General features: G+C 45.8%; 1 protein-coding gene across 2 annotated transcripts in view; it reads left to right on the top strand.

Annotated features, from left to right (window-relative positions):
* LOC139060175 (serine-rich adhesin for platelets-like) overlaps positions 1 to 20,300 on the top strand; it is an 841,896-nt gene that overhangs the window by 221,621 nt on the left and 599,975 nt on the right. The window lies entirely within an intron of this gene.

The raw sequence follows: 20,300 nt of genomic DNA, 5'->3' as shown, positions 1-20,300 counted from the left end.
CGCCAAGGTATGCCGCATTCGCTTTGAATTTGACGGGCGATAACTGTGTCAATCCAGTTCACTGCAGCGGCGGCCTCAATAAATACAAAAATTCGCCCGAGCATCTGCTTCTCTGCTATGCACGGTTGCTTGACTGCCACGTGATGACGTTCTGCCATTAGAGGCGCTAGCGGCGTGATAAAACAGACTCGCAACTGTAGTACCTTTATTAGCATATACAGTACTTCTACGACGTACGGGTGAACAGCGCCGCGAACGGCAGGTCAGAGTACTTGCATGTGAAGCAGACGACGGGACGAAGGCGCTGATGGCGCTTCCAGTGATTTCGCGCACCAGGTTCTAAGACCTGAGGTAACGGAATACGCGTTTTCCTGTGTCTGCTCTTAAAAACGGTCGCCGCTTAAAAGAACTGGGCCACATTCATGGAACCAGATACTCTATAAAAATAGAGAACTAATTCAAATTGCGATGCGAATGCACCCCGCCAACAGAGCTCGGCGCGGAGAGCTAAGGCGGGGAGCTCCAGCATTTATATTCCAGCTGTTGTTTTGCTGTGCACGTTAACATTGTCGCATACATTATCGTGTAAATACTGGAAGAGCAAAAAAAATCATAAAGGATGTATGAAAAAAATATTTCACACATCGTTGGTGAATTTTTTGGGGGTATGCATCATGCGGCCGCTGGTTGTGCCCCTGGGTATGCGTTCCAGGAGACAACGGGCAACAGCCGTTTTTCAATAAGCTTTTTTTGTCATTAACTTGGGTGTCTGAAATTATCGCAACAACATCACATCTATACGTTGACGTTCACGTAATGCAAATTTTTTGCCAAATGAGGGTCGGCGTCAACGTTGGGGTTCCTTCGTTTTGACTCAAAAAGCGCGTTCTTGCCAAATATGACCCTCAACATTGCATTTGTGCTCATTAGGGTCTTTGATTGGGAGATATTGAGCTAAAAGTGTACTGTTGCTAAAGAAGCGCTGTGCGAAAACTGTTACGATATTGTCGCTAATAAAAAGATGACGAAGTATTTGTCAGAAAATTGCAATGACAGCTAGAGTAACATCCGCGGTTATCATTGGTAACGTGTAGGCTTGTTCACCTAAAACCTGGCTCCAACTGCACTATATTCCCTTTAATATTGCGCTTCGATATACACATCTCGTGCACATCGCTTCTAAATTGCTTAAAGTGTTCTTTTACATCATCAATGTACATAACATATATTTAAAATAATTTTTTCATGTGACGTTTATTTTATGTGTAACTGTACTGCACTAGATTCCGCTTAGTGTTGCGCTTCGATATACACATCTCGTGCACATCACTTCTAAATTGCTTAAAGTGTTCTTTTACATCATCAATGTACATAACATATATTTAAAATAATTTTTTCATGTGACGTTTATTTTATGTGTAACTGTACTGCACTAGATTCCGCTTAGTGTTGCGCTTCGATATACACATCTCGTGCACATCACTTCTAAATTGCTTAAAGTGTTCTTTTACATCATCAATGTACATAACATATATCCAAAATAATTTTTTCATGTGACGTTTATTTTATGTGTAACTGTACTTCAAAATTGTGTAAAGTGTTCTTTCACATCATCATTGTACATAACCATCGTGTACACTGTATATATTGAAAATCATTTTATACATGTGGCAGTTAGTTTATGTGTAACTGTGCCTTTCAGTGGAATGTGTGATCATATGTTGCTGCGTGAGGACTCGGACATTACTTACTTTGTAAACGTGCTGTATTTCGTTTTTCATATGTTATCGTCCTGGTGGGATTGTGCCGTGATTTTGACTCAGTGTTCGTATTGACTCTTGTTGAAATAAACGTTTTTTTAAATCATGTAGAATGTAGGTGCCCGTAATTTCGTATGCATGATCGTTTTTGTATATGCACATCTCATAGCACCACTACAAAGTTATGTAAAGAGTCAGCACGATTACTTTATGTACGAAGAATGTAGGTACCCGTGATTTGTGCGAGTGTGTGCTTTCGTGTGCATGTCGGTTTGAAATGGATGGATGGATGGATGCAAGCCTTTAATGAAATTCTTGAGGTACGCGACTCAGCGCGCTGCGGGCCGCTCCCACGTTGGGACAGTCAGGCCATACCGGACCGCCGCATCGTGGGCACTCTGGACAGCCCATCATTGCGCCCCGGCATCGGGACTTTTGAAAGCGAAGCTTTCTATCTTCGACTGCTCGCCTCCATGCCCAGAAGCAGTGTCGGGCAGATTCGGCATTCCCCGAACTCAGAGGTACAGGACAAGCGCGAAATCGGAACGTCTGGCTTGCTTTCGGAGCAGGCCATGGCAAACGCGAAACCACGTGACTGTTGCCAACGCCCGGTGTTTCGTCTATCTAAAACGCTCCTGGGAAAACCGGCGGACGCGCCGTGGCACGAGCGTTCGTCGAGACGCCAGCATGCAGTGGCCTACGTTGCCTAGGTTACGGTGGATTGTCGCTAACAGCAGTGACGCTCTGCTGTGATGACGTTGCAGGAAACGCTTCAATCTCGACGACTACTCCGACGACAGGGCTCGGAGCGCCTCAAAGCGCTCGAAGATGGAGGATGGCGATCGAGAAGAACCAGCCGAACGCAGGGCGCGCACACTCTTTCAACTAGCTGGAGACAATGCCGCTCGTGAGGGTGCGCTAGAACGCTCACAAACGACCAGCCGAAGATGCCATAAGTCTCCCTGATTTGTCCGTGAGCGCGGAAAACGCACTGCAGAAAAGCCAACTAACACGTCTAAGTGAATCCTACAGTTTACATTGGAGTCGCCCTCAAGCAAACCGTACTTTCATTCCTGCTTGACAATCACAAAGAACGCATCCACTTTTACACAGACGGTTCCGTCTCCTCTAAAAGTTCAACTGGAGCAGTGGCAATTCCCGCTGAGTCTGTCACCCTCAAGTTGAAGACGTCTCACGACGGTTCATCATCGACGGTTGCAGAACTCGCAGCTATCAGTGCTGCTCTGCAGTTGATTGGTCACAAATCATCACATTCATGTTTCATGTTATGTGGCTCGAAGGCAGCTCTCCAGTGTCTGATTTACCCTTTCTACCACCGACCAAATGTGCAACTAGTGGCAGACATTCGACTACTACACCATCACCCAATCGACAAGGGCACAACAACATCTACCACTGGATACCGGGTCACTGCGGAATTTCGGGAAATTACAGTGCGGATGACGTCGCCTGATTGGCCCACGATGGTGGCCATGTTATATACCAATACCACTGTCTTGAACAGACGAAGCCACAAGCCTCCGCTCTCTGGCCCGCGAGCTTACGCAGAATCTGTGGAACACCAGTGAATTCCCGAACGCACGTCTCCACAGATTGGATCCACGTCTGCAACTCCGTCTACCACCATGGTTTCCACGAGCGGATGCAACACTTCTGTGCTACCTGTGGGTCGGCGTCACATTCACGAAGTCCTATTCATTCCGCATTGGAATGACCGACAGCCGTACTGGCGACACCTGCGGCTGCGAGTAGACGATTGAGAACCTCCTTTGTGACTGTCCTCGTTACAAAGTGCCAAGAAGAGCGCTCGTGACCGCGCTTGAAAAACTGGACAATCGCTCCTTCACAGAGGAAAAAGCTCTAGGACATTGTTCCACACGGGATTCGGCACTCAAGGCTTTAAGGGCTTTGCTGAAGTTTTTAAGGACATGCGAATTGTGCGACCGTCTTTGAGTGTTGTAGTGCGTAGTATCGCGTTACTGTGTGAACTTTCCTATTTCCTTTGTTTTCCTCTTCTTCTTTCGCCTTTTATTCCCTTTACCCATTTCCCGAGCACAGGGTAGCCAGTCGGTACTTACACTGGCTAACCTCCCTGTCTTTCCCCCTCTTTGACATCCCCCCCCTCTTGGATTTGTACCAATAAGAACAATTGGAACAATGTCATGCTCTCAGCCAAGGGGAAAACGCCACGCTTCCCAGGCGAACTGTATATATCTTCCCTGCATTACGCGCGTCACGCAATGCATTCCCCGAAGTCACCATGGGTAGGCCGCGGGTGCAGCGTAGTGCAGAAGAGTGTGCCATACGCGAACGTAAGCGCGAGCGTGATCGTGCCTCTGATGCCGATCCCGTGTATCGGCAACGGCATGCAGAAGCCATGCGTATCCGTCGACAATCCGATTCAAGCGTGCGCATCAACGAAACGGAAACCATACGTCGTCGCCGCACTGATACCGATCGAAATGTTCACGATCTGTCCCTTGATGCAATACTGACCACGATTGTGAATCAAGCGCCGGATGCACATGAACGACATTCGAGGCGCAGCCACTCGCTCCTCCACAGCGTTCAGCTTGAGGACCTTCGGGCATTGGAGGGTACGCGGAACCGTTCGCGCTGCTGGAGGTATAGTAGATTGATTCAGTTCGCACTGGGAAAAGCTTCGCTTTCGACCATCTTTCCTTAAGAAATTAAAGGCTTTGATTTTGGTTTGTATATGCATATCTTATAACATCCCTACAAAATTATGTTAAGTGTCCCTGTCACACTATCATTGTACATAACAACTGTGTACACTGTATATATTGAACATCACATTATATAATGCGACAATAAGTTTATGTGTAACTGCGTTTCCGTGGGTCTATGTGGTTATATGTCAGTAAGTGAGGGCTCGGACACTTCTTTGAAAACGTGCCGTGTATACACTGCTTAGTAATTTGTACGTGTTCACGGCGGCCACTTTTCGATGGAGGCGAAAAGCGAAAACACCCGTGTAGTTAGATTAAGGTGCGCGTTAAAGAACTCAAGGTGGTCCAAATTTACGGAGTCCCCCACTACAGCCTGCCTCATCATCAGAAAGGGGTTCTGTCACGTAAAACTCCATAATTTAATTTAATTTTTCTTTGTATGTGTTACCGTCCTGGTGGAATATTGCCGGGATTGTTACTAAGTATTCGTATCGTCTGTCGTTACATATAAACTTTTTCTGAACACAGCTCATGGACGGTGGGATCGGAATCCTCACGAGCTACATTCGAGCAGCGCTTAACAGAACGGAATGACCTGTTCTTGCGTGAGCTGTGCGCTACGCAACCTTTACAATGAAGTGAGCTGTATAACGAAGGATTTCGGATGCTCCAAGCACTTCGTCGTAAAGGCGTATTAAGCTCGAACCGCATGGAGCGATTTTAGGCGCGGTTGACGCGAGGCGGAGGGTAGCGGGCGTCGTTTCGACGAACGCGTCCACGGAAATCGTGTAGCCACGTGGCACTGTTTGGAGTAGAAAGGAACGCGCCGCGTCGCGGGACCGCGTCCACCAACGAGAGTGCAGCGCGAGTGGTACGTAACGCGATACGTCACGCTTTAGTTTCCTCACCGCCACCAGATGGCACTGCCCTCCGCGCATCTTGGTGGGAGGTGAGAGAAGCGATCGCCGAACGACAGAAAGCATCCCGAGAGCACGGGCAGGCAAAAAAAAAAAAGCGCAGTTGCCGCAAGGTCAAGTAGCCGGAAAATGGGAAATACACGGGGAAAGAAAATATATGGTTCAAATACTGGTGTAAGCAAATATAAAAGGTGAACGGGAATGTTGGTTGTCAGAAATATGCGAGAAAAAGAAGGCCGCAACTAGAATATTTTTGAACCACATAATATTGATCTGAAGTGAAGGCGCTGTAACGACGGTGGACGCGCCTTCACTTCAGATCTTGCTTAACCAACACACCCAACTATCCATCCTAACGCCACACAAAATTATTAGGCATGACGTCTGGAACAATACACTGCCATATCCTAGGCGAAGGTGGAAACAAACTGGAAGGGGTTGCGACACAAAATTACAGCTGAAGAATAACAGTCTAATCTTTCCAAAGCAATGACGAGTTGTACTTGAAGAAAAAAAGGACAGGAAAGAGAACCAGGTGGAAAAAGAGCTGATGTTGTCAAATATTCAACTGGAATAAATCCGAAGAGAAAATTCCTAAGCCCACAGCCACAGGGCTAGCGAGGTTCCCGTTAGGGTGATTAATGAACTAGGACCAAAAAGTAAGGAAGCTCTGTTGAAAGCAGTGGAAAAAACAGTCCAGGACAAAGTAGAAGAGTATAATTTATAAAGGTAAGGAGGAGAAACATAGAATTCACTCGTATAGACCTTTCACGATTACATCGGTAATGTAGAGGTTAGCAATGCAGGTAATTAATTTAAAGCTGCAAGCATGGGCAGAGGATAATGGCATTTCGGGAAAACTTCAGAATGCAAAACTCTACTCTAATTTTAGAAAACTCTACTCACACCATATACCCGCCCCCCTCTCCCTCCTCTTCCCCCTGTATCTCCCAACGTTGGGTGCCTCGCGCACGACGGAAGATGGCGCGCTTCCTCCCCGCTACCCTCCCTTTCGCGCGGGCAAAACTGAGCCTCGAAATGGCCGCGAACGTCTGTTCCCCTCGCTCACATTAACTCGCACGTACAACGCATGGCACGCGGCGACGGTTTTATCGTCCTTAGACTTAACACCGAACATCACGCCGGTGGTGACGTCTGAAATGCGCCTGGCGTGTTCGTATAATTGTTAAATTAAATTACGGTGTTTTACGTGCCAAAACCACTTTCTTATTATGAGGCACGCCGCAGTGGAGGACTCTGGAAATTTTGACCGCCTGGCGTTCTTTACCATGCACCAAAATCTTAGTACCCCACGGGTGTTTTCGCATTTCGCCCCCATCGAAATGCGGCCGCCGTGGCCGGGATTCGATCCCGCGACCTCGTGCTCAGCAGCCTAACACCATACCCACTGAGCAACCACGGCAGATCCGTATAATTGTCATCGCAATAAAAAAAACAGAAAATTATTAGGGGCTCGTTACACAAACATGCAGGTCGGTTCACAGCTCAGACATTTCAGAGGGCAGAGGAGGTGGTAATGTCGCTTGCCTGCGCTGGTTCAGGCAATGCGGAGGACTCCCTGGTGTTAGGCAGTTATACTCACGGTGAGCTAAACTCCTCCGAATTATGCTGACCAAGGCTTGGTGCAGAACCAGCTGCAATGTTGGCCCCAGTGCCAGCGTCAGATGTGCGACACCTGCTCTGCATGGGCCCTGAAACGCAGGCGATCAGATATAAGGTTTTAAGGATTGAAGTTGGACTTTACGGAACACTACAACCATTGGGCGAAGGGCAAGAATTTTCCGGAGGCATTGCTGCAGTTTTTTCACGATGCATAATTGGAACCGTCCATATGGCTTTCTTTTGTTCCCCATTTGCGTTGCAGCAGTTTCCCCCAAATAAAGAAGAGAGAGACGAAAACAAAAACTCAGATATGCTACACCTTACTAAATCTTCCAAACAGCACGGCTCTCCCATCTAGGCCCATAGCCGCCAACAAAGTATTATATCTTTCGCGGTAGTTTTGACTGTAGCCCGCGTCCCGATCGGCGCGTGCCACAGTGTCCACTCTACATTTCTCCATTTCTACATTTCTACATGCGAGACGGCTACAAATAAGTGCTTGCCTATCAGGTGGTGAGAGCATACTATTCTCATTACGCTTCTGTTGTAACTCATTCTTCTTTTACTGGGCTGTTAAACTGTTTGGTGATGCTCTGTCCTATATTTCTTTTCTTCTAGGGACACTCTCCTCTCTTTTAATGAGGTCCTCAAACATAATCGGTTGGGCAGAAGGGTCTCCCCCTGCATCATGAGAAGCTCTTTAGAGCCCAGGAGCATCTATCCTCCGCATGCTTCATACCGGGCCATACCCTAGTCCTTATTCCAACAGCCAGTTCATCGGAGGGCTTGATCCAATGTGCCCCGATTGTGGCGCCGCTTGCACGTTAGATCACATGCTCTGGCAGTGCCCCTCGTTACAGAGTCCTTAACGCACGACAGAAGAGGAACGGAGCCCCATGCTCAGACCTTCTACATCATCATAGGGCCCTCCAGAGGGCCGGCGACGCGGTGGTGAGGTTCGCCCGACCCGCCCCGACGTGGGAGCGGCACGCTGCTTTACCGCCTTGAGTGGTAGCGCACTTCAGGACCTAAAAAAAGTTATCTGTCTGTCTGTCTGCTCCTGCATTTATGACGGCAACAATGAAGCGTCAGGCCCGCTCGCACACAGATACTTCTAAGCACGCTTAACAAGAACAGCGCGCTTGAGTTGCAGCAACGGACCTGTGGTGATAAATGTCCTTCCCTTAGGTTCTGGCGTTTCGCACTGACAGGGGCGAGTGTAAAACCTAAAAACATAAGTGAGACTGTAATAGCAAGGTGAAACGCTCCGTAGTAGAGACATACAATCCCTGAAATGCAGTATGGTATGCCACTCCGGTTGCTTAATGTCTGGAAAAGTGTAAGGGATTGAAGAAGTTGCAAAAATTATTGCCGGCAGCAAAGGGTAACCACCTCTTTCGAGCAGTGCACCATGAAGCTTTTACGGCGCGTCTCTTAAAACGCCGTTAAACCTTTACAGCGAAACATAGAAAAGCGGGCATTCTAAGCGCAGGTGCACTTGAGTGCGTGTATATATGGGTGCCCGTATAGGGGTCGTCAAACGAGAACAGTAAAATAAATGTGAAAGAAGTAAATGACGTGGGAAGAACTGCGCGAAGGAACAGAGTGAAGCACCAGGGAGGAATGTAAATGAAAAGACGTAAACTAGGAAAGAATAAAGTAAGGTGAAAAATCTTTGTGCAGGTGTCCACTGTTACGGTGAAAATATTCGGCGGCAGCATCGTTGAAATGCATCACAAATACTTGTGTTCTGCGTCTTCAAGGTATTTGTGCAATAGTGATAAATTCAGAGAGTTAATGAACTAAATACTGTAGGGTCTCAGTTCCGACTGTTATCAATCGGAGTACCCGTACTATGATGTGGCGTTGTGTGTACAGACTGTTATGTGTAAATACTAATTGGCTTCGTTTTTTCTTTCGTTTCCTCTTTTTTTTATTGCAGGTGAGTGCTCTAACCGTATCGCCTGATCCATGGCGTTCGGACCCCAAACCTGATCTTCAATGTTTCGGCAGGTGGGCCAATCTTACAGTGTAGATGTCTATCTTTTTTCTTCTTTTTGTTATTACATGCGTATTCGTGCAACATTTCCTTTTTTCGACGTAATGTCCAGCGTTTCCTAGTCAGATATTCTATAAAACACTAAAACTTGTTGCTAAGTTTTTCATCCGCAGAATGAAAGAAGCAGTTTGATGCGGATTTCATGTTCAAGGCCGTCCAGCTTCACACCTAACAGTTCACATCGCTTGCTTATTGCTACATTTCGAAACGAATGAAAGCACTTTGAGTGAGACAATGAAACTACACCTTAAGCTTCAGCATAGGAAGAGATTTGATGCAGTCTAGCCTCCATTAAAAGACGCGAATCGCATTGCGCGATTCAGCGCATATTGTGCTCCTCTATTGAATGGTGTCGCGTAGACTATTTGGTATCTGCTATAAAACTGGGGGCAAGTCAACTATCAATCGGATTATACGGCTACCTAGTCGCGGTTCGTGTCAATCAAACTATTTTACTATCTGTCCTTAACAATTTCAAATCGTTTTTGCCTTATATTATGGTCCTCTACACCCTCGCGCTAACTTGCCACGAAAGTTCATCGTTTGACGATTCCCCTTGGACTTACGAAGCAGGTTGAGGGCTAGCGTGGTACGTATATTAAGAACACGCTCCAAACAATGGCGATAGCAGTTGCCAGTTGCTTTCGCTAACTTATGGTGAGCTAAGGGGACTGGCGAATCACGAATATTTTATACAAACGAAATGCTTTCTGACCTGGGCTGCTTAGCTTCGGCTGGGCAAGGTTATTCGCTTGTGCTATCTATATATCAAGCAATGAACTATCTGAAAGACCTTCCGACTATACCTTGTAAGCTAACGGCAGCAGGAGAAAATTTAGGAGGTAATCTCGAGTTGAAATCGATTAAGCTTCTCTAAATATAGATCCCCGGGGTGTCCCCACTGCAGCAGCAGGGCATTATGCAGCTTATGAGATGAGCTCTGACAAATGAATTGCTATGTCGAGTAAAATAGTGGTCGCGGATCAACTCCATTCACACGATGAAGAAGCGACGGAAACGGGGTAATAGGTCTCAAAAGAAACAAAGAGAACGTTGATAAGTTTTCACATGGTTAGTTCTCGTAGTTTCTTGCTTTGGAAAGTTTATTGCTTTTAGTTTAGTAACTGTGTACTGTAACTTGAATGTAACTTGAATGTAACTTGACGTGACGTGACGTGAAATATATTTCCAGGTAATAATGGGGCCAGGCTTCCCGCGATCTAGTAATGAAAGCGGGCAAAAATCGTGGAAAGAGAAAAAGAATCTGTATCTAGAGAACAAGATGCTAGAGAACTAGAGATCTAGAGAACAAGATGAGCAAAACTGGGGATTGTGTAATATCAAAAGAAAAAGAAAAGGATGGTGCATGTACCCCATCTGCAATCAGACGGTGTGTACTTATGAACAACAATGCCGCTCTTGCAACGGCGAAAATAGCCTTGGTTTATTACACGTCTGGTTTCTTAAAACTGAACCATTAAAAAAAGATTGAAACTATGGGAAAAAAAAAAGGTTTCACTTGTAGAAAGGCAAGTCAAAACGAAACACAAGAGCCAGCTCCTTCTCTCTTTAAATATTGCTAAGAACAAAAGAGCAGCATGCAGCAAGGTCCTTCCAGAAATCGATAACCTGCTATCACGCCTTCGTTGACCAAATATTTTACGTAGGCGTTCAGTTGTGGATCGTGTCGAAATTGTTCCGAGTATGGTGCATGTATGTGGGCAAAGAGAAGCTGCAAAAATGAACCTGTAGGGATAAGAAATTTAATTTCGTCTCAGTGGCCACCGCCTAGGTCAGAGACAGTAAAACGTGCAGAGCGAGAAAGTGCAATCAAGCGGGGTAAGCATATATCTGCGATAGGCGCCTTGAAAGAAAAAAAAAGCCTTTTCTTACTCAGTCTAATTAAAAGCGTCTTATCACCTGAACAAGCATATCTGTGTGTGTGGCATGTAGTTACTGAACTTCCGCCGTGCTACAAGCCCAACGGCTATAGAGTTTCGAGCCGAGAGTGCGAGAACGAGCGTTACTGAAATGATTCTCATTTCGTACCACAATTTGTCGCCATGATTATGATATTCGAATAACATATGTCCTACAATATGCAACCGAATGATGCCGATTCAAGTTCTTTTTCTTTAATTTGTTGTTACCTTCAACTGCTTTTTGTACATTATTGATCTATCATTACTTCATGCCGGTCTAACTTTAATTGTTTTGTTGTCCCTTTGCTGGCTTTTTAGCTGCTGCTGGGTTTGTGGCTTGCGTTGCATTTACTTCATTGGTTAACAAGTATCGTGCCTTTTTGCATATTAGATGTGTTGGCGACCTCTGTTTATGTCATTCTAGCCATGTCAGTATCATACTCTTCGTTGCAATACCAGCGTGGTGAAATCCAAAAGCTGGTGTTAAGAAACACATATAGAAAAGCTGAACCAGTAAAATTTGACTTAAAGACGGTCCCCGTCGTTCCTATGGCTAGCTTTGACCTTTGACAACACTTTGTAGTAAATTGGTCGAGATATCGAAACGTTGAGGAGCATCTCCGAGCTACGTTCTTCCGGCTCAATAGGTGTTTTTACCCAGCTTGTCCTGTGCCCGAACGAGAGGCCGCCTTAAAAATAACTAGCAATTCTCGCAAACACTCCAGAAACTTGGCTCGTTTGAGTATTGTTTGGGATTGTTCGCTTTGAGGGCCTGCTGCTGTCGCAGCACATGAGTTTGAGCCGGAAGCCATCTGGTATATTTCTTTCTTTGTAATTCCGGGAAACACGCAGTTTGTTTAGGAATACCAAACCTATAGAAAAACACAACCCTCGACTAAAATGATCCTCTAAATAAAAATGCAGTTTGCCACTCCTACTGCACCCTGCAGTTATTGGGGCAAGTTTCACAACTTTTCGTATTCAAAATGTAAACAATATTTTCAAAGCTATTCAATACATAAACAAACGAGGATTAATATCCTTCATTATTTCTCAATTTATGGGAAGACCTGCACTCAAAAAATCTGTGCAAAATGTAGGTGTTGTTTAAAATTCACATAGGGACGATTTCCCTTTTATTGGAAAATCGGAATAGGCAGAATACCGTCGTCCAACGTGATTTTGTCTAGGCTTTTCCTCTTTTGTTTTCTTTTTGGGCTTTGATCCTTGTTACAGCCACCATGGCCTTGTATGCGACAGCGAGATTTCGAGAGCTTTTCGCGACAGCTGCAAACGGAAACACGTTCGCGCAGGACACGTGTTATCCCTATCCACATTCCCGCGTATGTTCCTCACTGCAGATTCACCTCATGGCAAAAATGGAAAGGAAGAAAAGAAGGAACCATCGTATCTCGTGTCATTGTGCACGGGCATTGTTATCTATGTAAGTTTTCATATTTTCACGCTTAAAGATAGAAGCTGGGCTGCTTCACCTTGAGCGGTAATAACACCTGTGCCAAAGTGTCGAAGTTCTGGCTGATTTCTCTCAGATGTAACAGTCGCATGGAATGACGAAATATTTATAGGAGCAATCAAGCTCTTATCATGGCATGAGAGTTTGTTTAAACATATAATTCTCGTCGTAGTAAAAGTTCTTCAAAAGGACACCTTGCACCACCAGTGAACTATACATTGCTGTTTACTATAAAACTGGTTATAAAGATTTGTTACAAACCTCCACTCATTTATTTCACGAGCACATTCAATCGCCGAATTGTGAAACACATTAGTGTTTTTCGCAATTTACGCACGAGTGCACGTTGCTCTCAAGGCAGGTATCTCTGTAACCAGATTTTATATCCGACAAAGTCCAATAACAGCGACTGTGAGAACAAAGCCTGTGTGTGTGGGGGGGGGGGGGGGGCGCTGTTTGTGTGCGTGTGCGTGTGGGTATGCTCTTGTTCATGTGTGTGTCTCTATCTATGTGTGTACTTGTGTCCGTACGTGTGTGCTTGTGCATGAGTGTCTTCGAGCTTGTATGTGTGCACGCGTAGGCGTGCGTGCGTGGGTATGTGTGTGCATGTAAGCGTGTGTGCGTGCTCTTGTGCCTGTCTGTGTGCGTGTACTTGCGTCGTGCGTGTGTGCTTGTGTATGCGGGTGTTCGAGTTTGTCTGTGTGCACATGTGTGCGCGTGTGCGCATGTATGTTTTTGTGTGCATGCGTGCAGATTTGTGCGTGCTTGTGTGCGTGTGCATGTGTGTGTGCGCGCGTTTATGCGTGCTTGCGTGCGTGTGTGTTGTTGTGTGTGTATATGTGTGTGCGTACTTGCATGATTTCGTTTGTATGTGTGCATTGGCGTACGCTTGTGAGCGTGCGTGAATGTGTTTGTGTGCATGTATGCTTGTGTGCGTGCGTGCGTGTGCTTGTGTGCGCGCGTGTGCGTGAGGACGTGCTCTTGTGCAGTGTTTGTGTGGGCGCGTGCCTGTGTGTGTGCTTATCGGCCTGCGCGTGTGCTTGTGCGTGTGTGTATTCGTGCTTGTGTTTGCGTACATGCGTGCGTACATGCGTGCGTGCACGCGTGTGTGTATGCACTAATACAAGTAACAAATACGCAAGTAGTGTCACCAATTAAGGGCACTATCACCGGAAGCATGATTTATATTTGTGACAGTCACCACGTCATCATCACACAGTGGTAATCCCATACAACTCTTTCGTTGCTGTTAGTGTTGTACCGGAACATTTAACCGGCTAGCAGGTTCCCATGTGAAATTGAAAAAGAAGGAAACGGCTATAGATACACAGTATTGCTGGCAGTTTCCGTTTTCGAACATTACCGACATGCCTGCTTATGCGCTATCTAGTGCAGTTTTACTGGCCTAATAAAGTGATAATGCTTGACGAAAAAAAAAATGAAACAGAAACTCGGAGAGTTCATACAAGCTTCCATGCTCGTCTTCATTTTAACTGCGAAAGACGTTATGGTGAAATCTTGCTATGAAGATCAACAAGAAACGTGAGGCAGATTTTATACTGGAGTGCTTCATCTGTCTCCTTCCGCAAAGTTTTTTCCTTTTCCTTTTTTTTACAATTTAATCAACAATGAGGCGCTCAGAAAACTAGAAGTTAATGTTGGTGATACTTTCATTATTAACATTTAAGTTCGGCAACCAACCCTTTACCGTCACAGAGATTCGACGAAACCTCGGGAAAAAAAAAAGAAAGTCGAGTTGTCTGTTAACGTTTAGAAGCTCCGCGCCATAGCATGGCTAGATTTTGGATCATACTTCCATATTCTCTGGAAAAAAAATACGTCTAGCGGGGGGCTTACTAAGTCGGCTATTGCTGGTAGGCTTTTCAAGATAATAGGCTTCAGCGGGACCGAAGATAGCGATGTGGCGAAAGAGTTTGCGTGGTTACCGCAGCAATTTCTCTTTCCAAGCACGCTATGTGAACCCGATAACCTGTAGTGTGTGACGGATTGTATTCCACCCAGAGAATCTCTGACGCGGCATTTTTCTTTTGGAAGTAGGTAGGATAGAGAACGCGAATGCAGGGATTATGTATTTGCTGCTATACACCTTGGACAAAAAAAAAGAAAGAGAGAAAAAAGAAAAGGCCCTGTCATGAGGTGCACAGTATGTAGATAGATCTTGCCGCCTTCTTTATTTCTCCTATATACAGCGTTTACTCCTAATTTGATTGCTCGTAGTGTGACAGGAACATCAATTGGAAGTAGCCGTTCAAAAAAGAAACGTAACGTTAGAGTGCATCAACAACGGTAAATGAACAGTTTTTTGAGCTATATTCTATAGTTAGTCCTTGTGGCCCTGATCCGTCTGTGACGTTAAATATACGTGTGTTCATAATAATGTGAAATCATAAACTTAATCGTAAGAAATCATAAACTGAAGTGGCAAGGCTGCCGTCATATCGAAAAAGAAATACTTTCCTGCCGCAATATCTAACAAGTTATTTTGGAGCAATCTGATTTATTGTTTCCTCTGTGTGTCCAAGGTTATTTTGTGTTCTGTTTTTCATGCATTGGGTGTACATATAGAGACTATTTTCGTAACGGACGCTGTGACTGGAGATTAGCATGTCTCCGATGGAACGCGCTCTGACTATAGATATCGAATAGGACGTCATGACGAAATTAAAAGGTGCATTAGTTGCTCGACTATTTCTTTTCCTGTAATTTATTCTAGTTTTCTCTTTTTGCATTACTGAGTCGCTGGAGCTTGTTTTTGATAATCAGGATAACGGATAGTTCGGTCTGCTGTTTCCCGCGAACTCAACGTTTAAGCAAAACAACATAATCGTCACCAAGAACATCATCATCATCAACTACAACACCCTATGCCTAATCCTAGCTTTAATACACGCATTGCTTACAGCGAAAAAGCAGCAACTGGTCTTCACAAAAACTCTTCAAAAATATTGGCCTCGAGCTCCACCACTGGAAAAGCTGGCGCCACCGTCGGCGTGACGTGCTAGGAGGGATCACGTGGACATAGCGGCCGCGTCGGCTGCTTCGGGCGCGCCGAAGCGAGCTGAAAACGAGCTTAAATTCCCTCGTACGCTGCGGTTTTCATTTAGAGGCGAAATTTTCCCGCTTCGAGTGTCTCCTTTACAACGCTTGAAAGCACTACTATAGGTAATGGTCTTTGAAGGCGCGCGACATGGTAGGCTACTGCTCGGTGCCGCAGGGCCGGACGCACGTAACGGAGGCCGGTGTCAGCCTTATTCGCACGTAGCCGCAGGACACGAAGCTGTGTGAAGCTTGGCTCGCAAAACATAAAACCGGCAAACAGTCATCGGCTACAACTCGGGTATGCAGCAAGCAAAGACGCGAGGAAGATTTCTGCTACGGCTCCCGGTCTGCGATGTTCAGAAAACGCTCACTGAGACGCTCGCCTGAGTCCGCTGCCCGACTAATGTCATGACGGTTTAGTCTATGAACTTGTCGATACTATAGATACTGGCAAGTTCAGTGGAGTGGAAAGGCAGCGGTAAGAAGCACATTTAAAGAAAGCATGGCATATGGTCATGTTTGTGTTATTAATTAATGCACTGGATTACAAAAAAGGAGCAGCGGGAAATTGCACGCTGAGAACGCCGATAAACATACAGTGCGACGCAACTCGAGAAATAGTATTGAAAGGTCAAAGAATTTAGAAAAAAAAAGATTGAATCGTCGCGATGGCACATCACAGTCCCGTAGGCGTCGAAGTCTGTACAATGAAATTATTTTTGAACAGCTCTGATAGCGCCCACGCAACAATGGTTGCTTGTATACTGTCAAATGCTCATATTCTGCGGCCTTAAGCTCATGGCACGGTGCGAAAATGCGCGCGTGGAGTAAGTGAAACAGTGCGCGGACAAGCATGCAGACGCGCAGTCGGTCGCTGTGAATCTGCGCGATCGCTGCATTGAGGCTTCATTCTATTACGCTCCACTTAGTTATACAGACACTATAAGAACATATTTCACATAGTTTGCTCTCAGCGTTTACCTACCTTTCACGCAAGAAGCCGGTTCGGGAGACTCCATCGTGGCGACCGCGCGCAGTGGCGTTCACTGTACGTATTCGGTAAAGAGATAGCGGCTGTAAACGATTGTGTGCTTTCAGTTTGCCCAAGATTATTATTTAGACAGTAAGAAACTTCTCTCGTTTCGAAAGTACTTACAGAATTGTCCGGGAGAGCTCGCGCGCGGTGTTTTCAGTGAGCGCTGACAGCAAAACCTATGAGGAGCGCGCCACGTGATCCCTCATACTACGCCAGCGAGGCGCTTCCGATAGATGGCGACTCCGTAACTCCTCGACGCCAATAGCACACAGTAAGCAGCGCGATGGGAGATAGCCACCTGGGGCATAAATTCGAACTCGTGGTCTTGTTTCCTATATTTTTTAATAAGAAGTTTTCTGTTCACCGAACGAAAAAACTGCGCACACTGTAGCTATCTCAAGAGTACTAAAAACTAATTGGTTTATGGGCGCACTGAAAACGTAAAAAGAATCAGCGCTCATGCCGAGATATAAAGTGGAGATTACTTAAGAACACAGAGCTGCGTATGCGTGTGCGTCTAGGCTATGTACCTTCGGGAGCACCGCTTTTTTGGGACGGCTTCTCCCACGAAATCCCTTCCAGCCCCGTGAAAGATTACATGCTCAACGTATGCCTGTTGTGCTGTTCACATGATAAATGACGGCTTCTCTTCGTAACAGGAATAATTACTCTTATAAAGGTCGTCGTGGCTTTATCATTTGACTGCAATAAAAACGTAAATCTTGACTAAGCAGACGCAATAACCACTTTTTTTCTTTCTCTTTATTTAGGGTTCTGTAACGACCGACCACATTGGGGGCTTTCTTCGCAATGTGTGCGAGGTAGTCTGCAGCAATTTATGAAAGTTCTCTCTACCGGCGGATGGCAGAAGGAACGTGTTCCTTTATTCAATATCTAATTATTTCGCAAATCGCAAGAGAGTGGTCTGAATAAAAATATAGGAGAAGGGAGAAAGTAATTTACCCGTTCCAAACAAGATTTCTAGCCATAGGTTAGGATCACGGGCCATATTATGTTACTGAATTCCTATAGGAGGTAGCTTCGGATATAGGAGACAAAAAAATAAATATAGGAAAACGAGCAAGGTAAACGTTGCTTATATCCATTTCCTGAGAAAATGAGTGTCCGGGAATTGCATTCCATCAATGAACGTTCCAAGCGACAGCGATATAAATGATCGTCATGATTGAGGTGGCAAAAAAGCGCGCAGGCCACCTTTCGAAATCGCAATGTTGCGGAAGTTCCTGCGCATAAAACTCGCACTCCCTTGCTGTAAGCAACTCCGTGCTCATACCGAAGGCTTATATGACGAAAGAAAAAGATTGGACAGCAAAAAGTTATCCGTTAACCATCGTCGTCGGGTTATTTTTAAGCGCTATTGTTACTGCAAAGTGTTGCTGTGTTTCTAGTCCCCTACCGATCACCACTCGATAACCTTTCCTGCTGTACATCTGCGTCTTTATTATCGACTACACAATCAGCTGCTTGCATCCGCTAATCTCGTAGTTTCGTTGGCGATTTTTTTTTTCTGCGCCATCGTTCTTAGCGCTGTTCCGAGCTTTATTTTTAACACTTTTCTCTCAAATAAACCTCAAAATTTCTCCTCCATTGCCTAAGTAGCACTGGTCAAACAAACTGATTATATCAAACTTTTTTTTTGTCAAGGATACGCGTAAGTTTCCGTTCTTCACTTGGAGGCACCTGGAAATTCAGTGGGAGCGGAAACAATGCACGTATAGGCTCATTTTGATACACGAGAAAAAATGAGTGAGGGGGGGGGGGGCTCTATTTGCGGCAAAGCACGCCTCCCATGACGCTTGACAGCGCTGGCTTGGGACGTCGTATCGGTAAGATGGATGCTCGGCATTCGTTTTCTTGCCGGCCACTCAGCATCTATAGCTTGGACTCGGGCTTAGGTGAGCAGCTGCGGTTAATGGCTGCTGAAGCTCGGGGGCCATGTTTGTTTGCCCCTTTTTTGCTCATTACGCTCTTCGTGTATTTCTTGCACGATGTTTGTCTAGTTTTGGTCTCACGCGCGCGTGTTCGTATTCCTTTTACGTTGGCGAATGATGATCCGGTGCATGTGAGAAGAGCATCTATCCTAGTTTGCTATATTTATTCATGCGTTGCGAGACTGTAACCAGCCATACAAGACATTGTTCCAGAGATTGCTGCGCGACTGGCCGCTCGAGCCACGTTGGGTGTATTCGCGGGCTGCTTTTACGCTCGGAAAAACACTTTTATGCACCACGTACTCAGGAACAGAAAGCTGTATCGGGAGTTTTTCATGTCGCTCTGCAGTTTTATTATTGGCGCCTTTCTTCTAATGATATTATTTGAGTTGATTAATTATCTAAGACTAACTATCTATTCTGTTGGAATGAAAACAAAAATAATTTGAGTATCTCCAAGCGACGACAAACAACATTACCTTTGTTGTGTCTAGCTACATGGTATTTGTATAGTTTTAAACTCTGGCTAATATTCACCAGGACACCCTGTACGCTCTGCAGCTGAAAGCGCAGAAAGGGCTTAGCGGAAAAAAAAATTAGGAAACAAAATTGCTTTCTCAAACGCGTGGCCTTAAATATGCCATCAGAAGGATTTACTTTAACGCAACGTTAAACAGATGTCAAGGTGTGCGGGTCTATTTTTCAAGTTCACTCGAATAAAGTGGGTATCGTCGTCTCTAGTAAACAACGCCTCACATACGCAAGGGCACCTTCAGTACCACGAATATCTACTGGTCGTCTCTCAGCACCCGTGGCCGCAGAGGTAGCGATTGCGTTATGTCTCCGTCCCCATTGGTCTATTCTGCTAAGTAACCGTGACACCTCTTTGCATACGGTCTTCATAAACCCAAGGCACGCACGTTGCTTACAGTTCGACCTGACCTCTTTCACTCACCCCCCGCGGTTGCTCAGTGGCTATGGTGTTAGGCTGCTGAACCCAAGGTCGCGGGATCGAATCCCGGCCACGGCGGCCGCATTTCGATGGGGGCCAAATGCGAAAACACCCGCGTACTTAGATTTAGGTGCACGTTAAAGATCCCCAGGTGGTCGAAATTTCCGGAGTCCCCCACTACGGCGTGCCTCATAATCAGAAAGTGGTTTTGGCACGTAAAGCCCCATAATTTAATTAATTTTTTTTTCACTCAGGCGATGCTGCAGATATGCGGACAAATGGGGCGGGGGGAGGGGGAGTAGAGAGAGAAGCCGAAAGTAGGAGACAAGTGGTGTCCACCGGAATTGCAGGGCAAGTGCCAAATCAAATCAGCCTGTGGCTTGCTGGGGTGCGGCCCAGAATGAATAAATCGGCGCTTGCCTGGACACAGGCGACAGTCATAGGGTGAACACAAAGAAAACGACGTAGGGCCACAGTGCATCGTGCCTGCAATTTGTTACCGCCTGCTTCTAGCAGCTCGCTTAACTGTGTTACCGCGGGTAGCCCTATAGATAAAGAAAAGGTAAACGTAGCAAGGAAAAAACAGGTGGCGTTCGTGGCACAGTTGCCATAGAAACGAAGCGGCTTTTTTATGTGACTTTTGTGAGACCGTATTGTAAACGAACAGACCAAGCCATTTCGGGCGATAACAATCATATGGATACTCCAGGTGCACTCTTTCCGTTACCGTGATGTCTCGTATAAAGTCCAAGGGCGAAAACACCGTGGCCGCGCATCAAACGTAGAAGAGTTTGACGTAGAAGATCTGCGGAAACCCGCAAGGTGGAGAGAAGT

This window comes from Dermacentor albipictus, chromosome 5 (assembly GCF_038994185.2).
Source record: "Dermacentor albipictus isolate Rhodes 1998 colony chromosome 5, USDA_Dalb.pri_finalv2, whole genome shotgun sequence".
NCBI classification, from domain to species: Eukaryota; Metazoa; Arthropoda; class Arachnida; order Ixodida; family Ixodidae; genus Dermacentor; species Dermacentor albipictus.
The sequence above is the reverse complement of the archived record's forward strand: the minus strand, read 5'-3'. Positions and strand labels throughout refer to the sequence as shown.